The following is a 12,661-nucleotide window of genomic DNA, read 5'->3' on the forward strand; positions in this document are numbered from 1 at the left end:
AAATCAACCAAGAAAAAATGATCGTGTTGTCTCTCTCTCACTGTTTGGCAGTTTTAGTATTCCCAAACAGAAATCCTGGTGGGAAAAGAAACTGCCTTGCTGTATCTATAATTTATCAACATGGAAATATTGTGGTTCTAATCATAAAATTTGAGAGGTCAGTCTTATCTCCACAACTGTGCTCTGAAGAATTTCTAATAGGAGGGAATATGTTTCCTAAGAATAAACTTGTAAGTACTGAAAGCTGGTGAGGGGAGAAGGGATGCAGATATAGAACATTCTATGAAGATAAACGTATAATCTGTAGAATTGGGGAGAATGATTATAGGGTGTGAGCAGAGGAAAGAGTAAAGAGGGAGGTAGCAGCTCCCAAAATGTCTACCTAGGAGCAGCAAACAGGTTAGAAGGAGGAGGTTGGAGGGCTGGTCTTGAAGCTACAGTTCTGTAACAGGGTCATGCCTTCACTTGAATGAATTTAATGGAGGGTAGTTTTGGAGATGCTTTGAGGAGACTATGGGAGGGCTAAGCCTCATAAATCCCTCTTTGAAATCAGCAGTAGGGAGGAGTGGAGAAGGTCGTGAAAGCATGAACATGATCTACACCAGGATATGCTAAACATTGAGTAGGGATGATGAAGCAAATGAGAAAGTCAACAGATAGAGCACCCTGGCCTGTACTGGATTCTCTACCTTGGACAGCAGACTGTTACCTCTAAAGTACCAAAATGTTAAATCTAATGAGGAAGATTGGCATTCCCTCCACCCTCTACCCTCACGTGGTGCTTATTCTTAGGCCATGCTCTTGAAGAACATTCACATCAAAACAACAGTTCAGTAAATATTCCCTGAGCACATCTGCATGTCCCCATGTCACAAAAGCCCCATGCATGCAATAATGTTGTTATAGTACTTGGCTTATAGTGGTTGGCTTATTATACAGCCATATCTTCCTCTCTAGATGGCAGTCTTTACAAAAGCCCATTTCTATCTCGGTATCATTAGTAATAATAACATTAACGAATATCAATTAATCACTTATTTCTTGCCAGGACTATGCATTTAACCTTCTTAACAACCTATGAAGTACTTATTCTTTCACTTATGCATACAGTTCTATCTTTGAAGCACCTAATTGGGTCAAGCACGGTGCCAGCCACTAGAACTAGATTAGCAAACTACACACACTCTGGCCCACCTTGATGAAGCTTATTTTCTAGTAGAGGAAATCAGCTATAAACAAGCAAACAATGAGACCCAAAAAATGTTAATAAGGGAATTATAACAAATAATGTAACCATTTTGATAAATAAGGTCAGAGAGAATGACTAGATGATGAGGGAGATGGGGAGCAGAGGGCTACTTTTGATAAGGTGGGCAGTAAAGGCTTCTGGGAAGAGGTGAACTTGAATAAACATGGAATGTACCTCTCATATGACAGTGCAAAGGACTCAAGTGGAAAGGTGCTTGTTTGAAAAAGAGAAAGCAGACCACTCTGAAGTAAGCCCATGAGGGGTTAGAATGAGTTTGTGCCGGGTAGAGAGGAGTCAGATAATGTAGGTCTGGGCTTTAGGCCATTTTTTAAAATTTGAATTTTATTCTGTCAACAATAGAAAGCACTAGCATGTTTATCTCCATTTAATCAAGTGACAGTTGAAGAAACTCAGGCTTAGTGATGGTAATTAACTTGTTTAGGGTCACCCAACTAGTAAGCAATGGAGCTGGGATGTGTACCCTGATCAGTCTGACACCAGACATTAGTTCTTGATGTTAATTCCTGACAGAGTGTCCCATACACTGTACATTAGCCGCCATCATCATCATCATCATCACCACGACCAGAATCACTATTGTATCATTAGTTTACAGATGAGGAAGTAAAGGGCTTTAGATTCTCAGAAACTTGCGTAAAGTCACAGTCAGTTGGTGGAAGGGGTAGAATTTAAATGCAGGATCTCTAATTCCAGAGCCAAGGCACTCAACTCCAGCACCTGTAAGTTTCTAGCAGACAGTAGGCAGTCAATAAGTATTTCCTGAGAAATGAATAAACCAATAAGTATGCAACATTGTACTTGGCTCTGAGGAGAACTGAAAACTAAGAGACCCTATCTTTAAAGAGCTTAAAAATTGGGATAAAGTAAGGATTACAGATTAGTCAAATGTACAGATAACCATACTATAAGGCAGAATTCTTTCTTGTCTTCCTTCCTTCCTTCCTTCCTTCCTTCCTTCCTTCCTTCCTTCCTTCCTTCCTTTTTCTAAGCAAATGTTTTTTTGGCTTCCTGATAGGTTTCTGACCCTTCGCAAGCCCAAAACAGCAAAGTATTGTTAAAAGTGGGAACACAGTAACTTTAAAGTGGTATACATTGCCCATCACATCTGCTTTGGTGAATCAAAAAAACTTTATGGAAGGTCCCTGAAAAAGGAATACAATTTTAGGGGTGCCTGGGTGGCACAGCGGTTAGGCGTCCGCCTTCGGCTCAGGGCATGATCCCGGCGTTGTGGGATTGAGCCCCACATCAGGCTCTTCCGCTATGAGCCTGCTTCTTCCTCTCCCACTCCCTCTGCTTGTGTTCCCTCTCTCGCTGGCTGTCTCTATCTCTGTCAAATAAATAAATAAAATCTTAAAAAAAAAAAAACGAATACAATTTTAACAGATGAAAATGTGGGGACAGTGTGGAGCATTCCAGACAATGATAACAGCATAAAGGAAGGCACAGAAGTGGAAGAGTTTAAGAGTGCTTCACCATTAGTCAATGGTTCAACTGACTGGAAAAGAAAGTTCATGTGACAAAAGACGGGGAAAAAAAGAAAGGAAGTTTGTGGCTATATTTCGAAGAAATGTATCATGTAGTAGGCACTCCTGTTTTACATAGAACATTGTCAGATAAACTTCAACTGAACTCTGAACAAGAAGTTAAAGAATAGAGAGTTCAGGGAACTGGTAAGTTCTATATTTCCAAGGGGTTTGCCTTTGAAGCGAAGAAGAGTATTAAGTGATGGATACTCATTCTCAAGATCCCTTCTATTGTTTTATATTAGTTCCATGAGAGAAGGAAAGACACCGTCTTGTTCACTGCATGAATAAGACAGCATCTAGAAGAATGCCTTTCACATGGAGGTACTCAATAAAAATTTGTGGAATAAGTGAGTGAATGTGTTTTTATGGATTTCTGCCACAAAACTCACATTTGTATGTTAGGAATGATATTTTAAACCTCTCACCCAGTGACTTGCAAGAAGGCAGTATCACCCATAAGAGGTGTGTTAAAAATTGTGGAGTGTTTCTGGCTATCATAATGTATAGGAGACACTAATGGTATTTAAGGTGTGGAGACAAAAAATGCATAGGACAATCCTGTATAACCCACACTCCACAGCACTTCTGAATGTCACAGCAAATATTCATGCAGGTAAAACACCCACTTATACTTATCTGAGGTTATACCTAACCCCATCTTACAAATAAATTCAAGTAAGTTGTACGCAGCTTATTATAACTTGAGGGGGAAGAAATGAATCCTTCACCAGGTAAACATCTGATAAGAACTCAACCCTGCTGAATCCTTGATCACAGCCTTATGAGACACCTAACTAGAGGATCAACTATGCCATGACCACATTCCTGACCCACAGAAACTAAGTGATAATAAATATGTGTTGTTGGGAGCCACTAACTTTGTGGTAATCTGTTAAGCAGCAATAGAAAAAACGAACACAGATAAGTTAAATAATTTGCCCCAATTTGTATACCTAGTAAGTGACGGCTATAAAAAATCAAACACAGTTTTGTGTTCATTGCCAGTGCGTTTTCAATTATCAGAAACTTTAAGATTGCGAGAAGAGAGGTTAGGATGGCTCATGTTGAATAGCTCCAAGGAACTTATTAAGAGGGGAGACAATGAGACAATACGCCAAAAGTAGGATGGGACATACAGTTCTGGTGTCCAGGAAAGTGGTCGAGCTGGAGATACAGATTTGGAAGTCACCATATTTTAAAAAGCTATTGTCTTGGTATGTGGCCAGGAGCATGAATGAAATCACCCGAAGAGCAGTAAAACTGTGAAGAAGAGCAAGGATGAATATTTAAGGGGTGACCAGAAGTGAAATTAGAGAAGGAGGAGGAATACTTGCAGAATTCAGAGGGGAACTAGAAGAACAATACCTTGGAAGTCAAAGATGGCTTTCCTAAGAACAAGTAGAAGTCAGTGTTCCATGCCACAGAAGCAGCAGATAGGATGGCGTTGAAAAAGTCTTGTTATATTTAACTATTAAAAAGCCCTCGGTAAAACAATATGACTGAAGATATGTGATCTGCAAGGTGGTCCTGGAAACCTTTACACATCTGTGACAGAACAGGGTTTAGAAATGGAGTGCCGTACAGATAAACATAGACCAACAGGAGTCAATTGCGTTCCCCAAACATTTGCTGAACACCAATAGTCACACAGACTGAGTGAGTATGGTTGTGAAGATTCACTTGACTACACCTCATTCCACTCACATTTTTCCAGCTATTGACAACAATATGGAGGCACTTTATCAAATCTTTTGCTGAGTTCAAGACAAGCTGTGTGTACACGTTTCCCTGATCTATAGCTCTGCAGGCCATCTCCCACGTGGATTTCAAGAGTCTGCAAAAGTTTTCACATATGAAATCCTTATTATTTCTCATACCTGAGTACAGCCACAATACAAGGAACTTAGAAGATTACCTCAACAGCAAAATTATGTCCATTTTGTTAATTTCATGGTAGCCCCTGTTTTTTCCTTCCCTCAGATATATGCCCTGGTTTCTAAAACTCTGAAGGAAACTTTTTTAATAGCAATATAAGTTTTATAATTAACCATAACCATGTTATTTCTCCTTACATATTTTTTTTTCAACCTGATTAAGAAAATTGCAATTTTCTAGACTTCTCTGGTATGAGCCTGGAGCAATGTATAAACCCATAGTTGGGTTTTTTCTTTTTCTTTCTTTTTTTTTTTTAAGTTTTGCCTGGAGGCCGAGAATCCACTAACCTGAAAGTAATGGTCACTGATAAGGAACAGAGCATTAGACATAATATCCGGAATCACTCATGCATCCAAGTAGCATTAGTTGACCCTTAAATAAAACAAGTCTCCAGTGAGCCATGGAGTGTGCCATGTCTGTGTAACATGGTTATGTAATCTAGGAATAATTTAAAGCATATTCATCCCTGAAAACAGATGTCTTATACACAGAAGTCACTCGTAGTTACAACTGTATTTATTCTGATTAGACATGTTTCCGTTAAAAGGCAATATGAGAAATAACATGAATGCATAATTGAACACCAAGGCAGGATGAACGTGAATGTGGGAAGTTACAAATTTGGCAAAGATTTTTAAAAAAATACTTAGAAAGTAACTACCAAATATATGCCAAATCAAAATTTCATTGGCAGCATTTCGTTTTGTTCACTGATGTGCTTCAAACACCTAGAACAGTACCTGGCACATAAGAAGTGCTCAAGAAGTTGAACAACAGAAATGGTGAAGGCAGCTCACGAGAAGTAGGCGTTTGAGAGGAGCACGCACGGCTGAGGAAAATCTTCCAAGTGAATCACCCGGGCAGGCACCAAGATCTTCTGCATTCTCACTCTGTGTCAGAGGAGGCTGTCCTGAGAAAAGGCGGGCGCGGTATCTGTGGAAGCAGATGATGCATCTGAACAGTCAACCCTGGGGTTGGCACGTCACTGTGTCTCAATCATTTCAGTTGTCATTTTGTTATTAGTGTTGGTGGGAGTGGCTGGAGGACAGGTGGGGGGGCTGCTTTCCTAGCAAAAGGGCTGCACAAAGCCTAACAGAGGCTCTGGCCAAGAGAGAGACCTTCGTCAGTTCAGGCGGCTGTAACAAGATACCAGAGAGTGGGTGTCTTGAACAACACAAATGTATTTGCCACAGTTCTGAGAGGCTAACAAGTCCAAGACCAGGGTACCAGGAGATCAAGTATCTGGTTTGCAGATGGTTTGCAGATGGCTGCCTTCTCACCACATCCTCCCATAGCGAAGAGCAGACAGAGCAAGCAAACTCTCTCTTGTCCCTTCTTGTAGGGGCACCAATCCCATCATGAGGGCTCTGCTTCATGGCTTAAATTACCTCCCAAAGGCCCCATCTCCAAATACCATCACACTGAGGATTCCAATCTCAAATATGAGTATAAGGAAACACAGACATTCCATCTGTAGCTGGACTAGTCATGTGCCCTCCTTAATATGCTCCCAGTGCTGGGTGTTTTGGAGCAACTCTATCCTATTTCCAAAAGGTCCCAGGGAAGCTTCTAGATGCTGGCTAATTGCCAGTGCTCTTTCCCACCAGAGGGAATGCAGAGGAAAGGCTCTCTTTCCTCTGAGAATGAAGGAGGTTTATTATCACTGTGTAGTCCTTCCAGCACCAAAGGAGATAATTCATATGAAGGGGATAGCTACGTTGTGAAGACCTCAAGAATCAACAGACTCAGAAATTTATAAATTACATACTTTCCACCACCCCAGTCTCAGAGGCTTCACAAGAATAGGAGCAGTCAATGTCCTTCAGCTGAGTTTGAAATGAAGAATTCCATGAAAATGGGATCTCTGCTTAGGACCAAATCTTCCTCCAAATCTTTTCTCACTGCCCTCTTATCATGACATTCTCTTTGGTTCCTATTTCTCTTAGAGTTCCACCTTCCTGAATTTTCACCATATCCTGCATTCTGCTGTTTGTATTTATTGTCTCTAACTTATTTAAACATATATTGAGCTCCTCAGTGTATTTAATCCTCGTTAACAGCTGAGTGAGGAGACACATTGCTATCCTCATTTGCAAAAGAAAAAGATAAAGCTGAGTGGCTCAAGTTTGCATAGCCATTAGGTGGTATCGCTACCTTAGGCGGTATCTTATGTTATCAAACCCAGTCTGATTCCTGAGCCAAGCTTTTAGCGCACAGGGTTGCTGCAAATCACTACGTGAATTCCTAGATCAGTGGCCTACGAAGAGGTCCACGCAGAGCAAACAACTTCCCACTCTCCCTGTTCCTTTGGTGTCCTCAGCACCAGTATACAAGCGAGGTCAGGTTTGCTACGGTCTAAGCTTAGACCGTATACAATTTGGAGAGCCCTCTTTAAGAAAATTAATACAAAATTACAGATACATTATTGAGGACAAAAGTTAATACGTAATCGTATTATAAATAAGAAATCACAACAAATTACAACATTTAAAGACGGGCAAATACCTCAAAGCCCATAATAATTAACACACATAATTGATCACCTGCCTGACACACCTCACAGTAATGGATTTCATTATATTTTTTGGCTGCACATTTTTTTATCACTTCTTTGTATAATGAAAAATTTAAAATATTGTATCCTCTAGAGACAACAGGGAGATAATTCAGTATTTCCTCTAGCATGACTGATTGCATTGCTTTTAATGCTAGAAAAAATTTCTTTCAGCTTCATATATGAAAAAGAAACTTTTGAAAACTGCCAATAAAAGTGGTCACGTTATGTAAGTTTTTTGGATTATTGTAAAATTTGGAAGTATTCTGTCTAGTTTATTTTCCATATGAGCTGTCGGATTTCAAAGGATTTCCACTTTTCTTTCAATCCACAGCTCATTTTCCAGTTTACTGTTGATGTAATGAAGTCTCATAAGTGCTGGTATTTTCAAGTTCGCCAGGATTTCATCTCAAACGTCTTTCCCAGTGTGTTCACATAATTTATCCCTCTTCATGACTTGGATATCAAACAATCAAAGAACCTATTCAGTACTTTTCCTTGAACCTTATCTCTTCCTCTTACTCAATGTTGGTGTCACCTGACGAATTTTTGTTACTACTATTTGCTTCTCAATATTGGTATAATTTTTATTAATGTCATCACTCAATTCCACTGTGCCTGAGTAAGGTTCCATTACCTTGCATCTGTATTTTCTCCCAATTCTTAAAGAAAACGTAAAGATGACAAAATGATACTTTTTATATACTTCCAAATCAGGAAGCTATACTTTCCCACTTGTTTTATTGAAACATTCCAAAATATCTTCACAAGAGCAGTTAAAATGGCACAGTTAAATGCATCGGCTTTTTCAACAAACTTTTTATATATTCCAAATCATAGAAAAAGAATACTTTAGATCCTAAGCAATCATTATGTCTATCACACAAGGCTCAAGCAACTTTGCAATAGCACGATCCTCTTGTTACATTGAGATTTTTAAATGAAAATATAAGTTGCATATGTGTTTAAATACCCCATTGTTTAAAATACTCTATGAGATGAATCTGAAAACATAGCTGTTGCAAAATACTAGAGTAGTCAACAGTTTCAGTTACTGTCACAGCAGCTTTTTCTCTGACAAGATTAAAGAAATGAGCTGGCATGGCACATATTCTGCTTGCTTATTAAAGTTTTGAAAGAGAGTTTGCAGCCCTTTGTCCGCACCTTTCATAACAGCTGCATTGTCATACAATTTATCGCTAATGTTTTTCAGCAGTTAGTTACATTTTCCAGAACTCGTTTCATTTTTTAAAATTGAAAGTCACAATATCTAGGTGGTTGTCAGTGGGCAAAAAGTTTAAAAATACTCATCAGGCTTTTTTGTTGTTATTGTTAAACTGGCAAGGCCTAATAATTATTAATTAATCAGTGTTTTGAATCCAGTTTAGAAGCCAAAAAATGCACTAATATTTGGTGTCTTTTTTTTTCTTTCTTTTTTTTTTTTTAAAGATTTTATTTATTTATTTGACAGAGATAGAGACAGCCAGCGAGAGAGGGAACACAAGTAGGGCGAGTGGGAGAGGAAGAAGCAGGCTCATAGCAGAGGAGCCCGATGTGGGACTCGATCCCAGAACGCTGGGATCATGCCCTGAGCTGAAGGCAGACGCTTAACCGCTGTGCCACCCAGGCGCCCCGTGTCTTTTTTTTTCAACTTTGTTTACCATTTCATTTTTTACACATTTTCCTATTACTACAGTTAAGTCTTCTTAAACTGTTTCAGATATGTCACATGTATTTTTTTTTCATCTTAACATTTCCCAATTGTTAATGGATCAAATTTAGCAATTTGAAGGAAGCCAATCTTTATTGTGAACTCTGAACAGCAAAAGTCTTTCACTTAAAAATTTAATAATCCTAATTACTTTTGTTAAGCTCTTTAAAATAATACTGAATGTTCTTTCTTATCTGTTATTCAAGACACTATTATAGAGGCATTTGTAATTGATTTACTTTTTGTAACTCAAGTACGTAAATATAGATTTCTTGTGCTCTGTGGAGTCTTTGTGACTTTCAAGGGTTCTCATTATACACATCTGGTCTGGAAACTCGTCTGTTGTAATGACTGTCTTGTTAAAAATGGCTTAAACAAAACAATAGATACAACCTTATAGTCTTGGGATAGACAAGCCAGGATCTACAATAGTTTGATCATTTTATCTTATTTTCAGAATATCTGTTTGAGTCACATTCTTTCTATTTCATGCTCTGTGTGAGTCTCTGTAAAGTTTTTAGAAACAATTTAAAAAAACAAATTTTTTATTAAACAGTGTTAAAAGAAATATTTCTCAGTGAAACAGACCATACTTACTGAGCCCGAGTGACTTCATGAATATAAAGCTGCCACTGACCTCTATGATCATAACATTCTCAGTCCTTGGTCAGATTTATGCCTATCTCTTAAATCACCCCCTTCCTTTTCTGAGGTCACCTATGTAAGTCTTCACCCATTTTTACCATCTGTCAAAGGAGGAATCTTCCTTCTCCTGTACAGAATCTGTAAAGGAGGAATCAAATAGGAGGTTTTAGTCTGTTGGTCTCACAAGACACTGCAGTTCTGTGAAAACTCCCTTAGAAGCAGATCTTCTTTGCAATCTTACCACCAAAAGCAGGAGGAATGTCTGTTGGAACCCAACTACACATATCCCAAGTACTCATTCTCAGCAGTAGTACGGTCTGAATCCTTTAAGAAGTCTGCCTATCTTCCATTGAATTATGCAAATTACATCATTAGGTGTTGCTGAGCGCATTCCTCTTAATAGCTTTCTCTCACTTAAAAAAAGAAAGAAAGAAAGAAAAAGAAAAGCTTTGTGATCACAGTTCTAATAGGGACCGTGTGAAATTTTTAGCCAGGGGGCCCTTACTTTCCAAGAGGGGAGGAGCTATCATTTTATTTAATCCTCACAACAACTATTCAAAGTAGATATAATTTTTACTCTTACCTATCATTCATGAAAACTAAGGCTTAAAGAAGAAATATAAATTTCACATGGCCACACAGCTTGTAAGTAGCAGAGCAAGGAATCAAATTCAGAACTATCTGACTTTAAATCTTAAACTCTTATCCAATGATGTATGGGAGACACCTGGTACTAGCTCAGCAAAGCCAATTATTAAATTTTTAGGACTTTTTCAAGTTGGTTGTTAAACATAGCCATTAGTAAAAATCAAATTATATTAACTTACAATTAACTAAATTATTTGAAAACAACAGTGATAGTCAAAATACAATACTTCCTCATTATTTAACTGTACTTTACTATTATCGTTGCTCTTGAGTTTCTGTATGTCTTTCTATATTTGCATGGTGGAAACCCTATGTAATAGTGGGCCACTGCACATCTTTTTCCAAGTCCATGTTCAATGATGTCATGTTCATAACTTGAAAGTGGCCATGACAGAAATATTTACATCACGGAAGTTAGTAATAACCCCTCCCCCACCAGGGCTGGTTTTTAATTACACTACATTACACTATTTCTCTTAACACTATCTTACCCTTAAACAGTGATCATTTCTCTCTACAAAAGACACATCCCTTGTGTCAGAGAATTGGTCTCATCAGTGCCATGTAATCCTGCACCCTTTGGTCGAGGATGTCACATATCCTTAGATATCACACACATTATGGACTACAGTTAAGTAAGTAAATGTTCAGCTTTCCACAGTCATAGAAAAAGAACAAAGTCCATTCTCCTCAGAGTTCTGGATGCCCAACACATTAGATCTATCATTTACTTAACAAGGATCAGTGAAGTGATAGACTGTCGTCCTTCTCAAATGAATTTGCTGAGCAAGGGAGGAATTTAATATTTAGAAAACAAAATAAAAAATACAAAAAATAGAACTTCCTGTTCAGACTACAGACAGAAAAAGAGACATACTGAAGGATTTTAAACCAACTCTGCCTGTCGAAAATTCAGATATTAAGAATAACCAGCAGAACTGGGGCCGAAAGAGCCTGATTCCCCCCTTCCCATTGATTATTATTTTGAATCTAATCACAAAAGCCAGAAGAGCCAAAATCTTGATCCTCATTTCCCACTTGAACTTACAGTTTATTTTGCATAAAGTCACATGCCGATGTACGCCCAGTGAAATAAAAATGAATTATCCTCCTCTATGAATGCTGCACAGTACTGTTGTTCAAAGATATTTATGATGAAATTTTCATATCTTGGCATGTATGAAGCACTGCAACAACCAAGTATTTAGTAATATATTCTAAGTTGTCCTCTAAATTGTAAGTTTTCAGAAAATCATAGGTAAATATGAAACACAAAAGATAATACAAAATTAGAAAATTGCTTCATTAAGAATGAATCTTTGACACAGTTCCTTACTCTCCACTAAAGAGCAGCTATAAAGCGTAGAATAACAACCCTGAAACTGAGAGTTTAGCTAAGGCTGTTTTTAAATTGGTCTTTTTGGATGACAGGTCCAATTCTAAAAATTTCATAGAACCATAAAATTGGGAATACTGTCAAGAGGAATCATTTAGTCTACCTCATTAGGTGAGAATACATCCATACCAGCATCTCCCAAAGTTCCACAAGATGGTAACAGATATTACATGAAAAAAAGGCTTAGCCAAATAAGCTTGAGAAAGGGTTTTAAAATGTTTTTTCTTTCAATCCCTCTCCAAACAGAAACCACCTCTAGGTTCTGGAAGCCACTCCTTCCCCTTGACCTTCAGGTCTTCGGAAGGTAAACCTCTTGTAGCTAGCCACGGGGTATTGACCTTTATTGGTGCCCTAAACCTGTCCAAACCTTCAAAACATCATTAAACTCTTCTAAAATTACCCAGTGAAGTGTATTAACTCTTTCCTGCCAGGCCCCTGACTGATAAATACCATCTCCACCAATTCCTCACTGGGAACAATGGAACCATACTCTTTACTATTTTGGCTAAAATCATCCCAGGCCATGAAAGTGAGGCTATTCACACGGACTGGATCATTTAAAGGCTAAGCAAAATCTCAGGGCTTCAACCCTTCTGGAAGAGAGACAAGTACCTTGGTGGCTGCTGTCAGAGGGTGATCCTCACCAACAGGAACAAAAAGACCTTTTATCGGCTACTCGGTCCAGACAATGTATGCCATTCATTGGAATGGAGACTGGATGCCATCCGGAAATAGCCCCAAACCCTGGCATCTCGCAGGAAATAGTTACAGAAAGTTGTGGCTTGGACAGAGCTTGGGGATCGCTCGATGCTAACATCACACCAGTTCACATAGCCCGCTTTTCTTTCCCTATTGCATTCCCATTCCGTATCTGGTCTAGAGACAGGAAAATAATGTAACTGTCCAAATGTTGTCTGTTTTACACCATAGATTTTTTTTAAAAAGATTTTATTTGTCAGAGAGAGAGAGAGAGAGA

General features: G+C 38.5%; 1 long non-coding RNA gene across 6 annotated transcripts in view; it reads right to left on the reverse strand.

Moving 5' to 3' along the window:
- The window catches only part of LOC103663012, a 144,037-nt gene that overhangs the window by 13,609 nt on the left and 117,767 nt on the right, over positions 1 to 12,661 (reverse strand). For 4 of the 6 annotated variants that reach the window (XR_005834135.1, XR_568633.2, XR_005834133.1 and 1 more), the window contains one exon: positions 4,641 to 5,664. This is a non-coding gene — a long non-coding RNA (uncharacterized LOC103663012). Of the gene's footprint in view, positions 1 to 4,640; positions 5,665 to 12,661 lie in introns of those variants that run through there. The other 2 variants (XR_005834134.1, XR_005834132.1) reach the window with 1 other exon arrangement.

The sequence above is a fragment of the Ursus maritimus genome, unplaced genomic scaffold (assembly GCF_017311325.1).
Source record: "Ursus maritimus isolate PB19 unplaced genomic scaffold, ASM1731132v1 scaffold_12, whole genome shotgun sequence".
Taxonomy (NCBI): domain Eukaryota; kingdom Metazoa; phylum Chordata; class Mammalia; order Carnivora; family Ursidae; genus Ursus; species Ursus maritimus.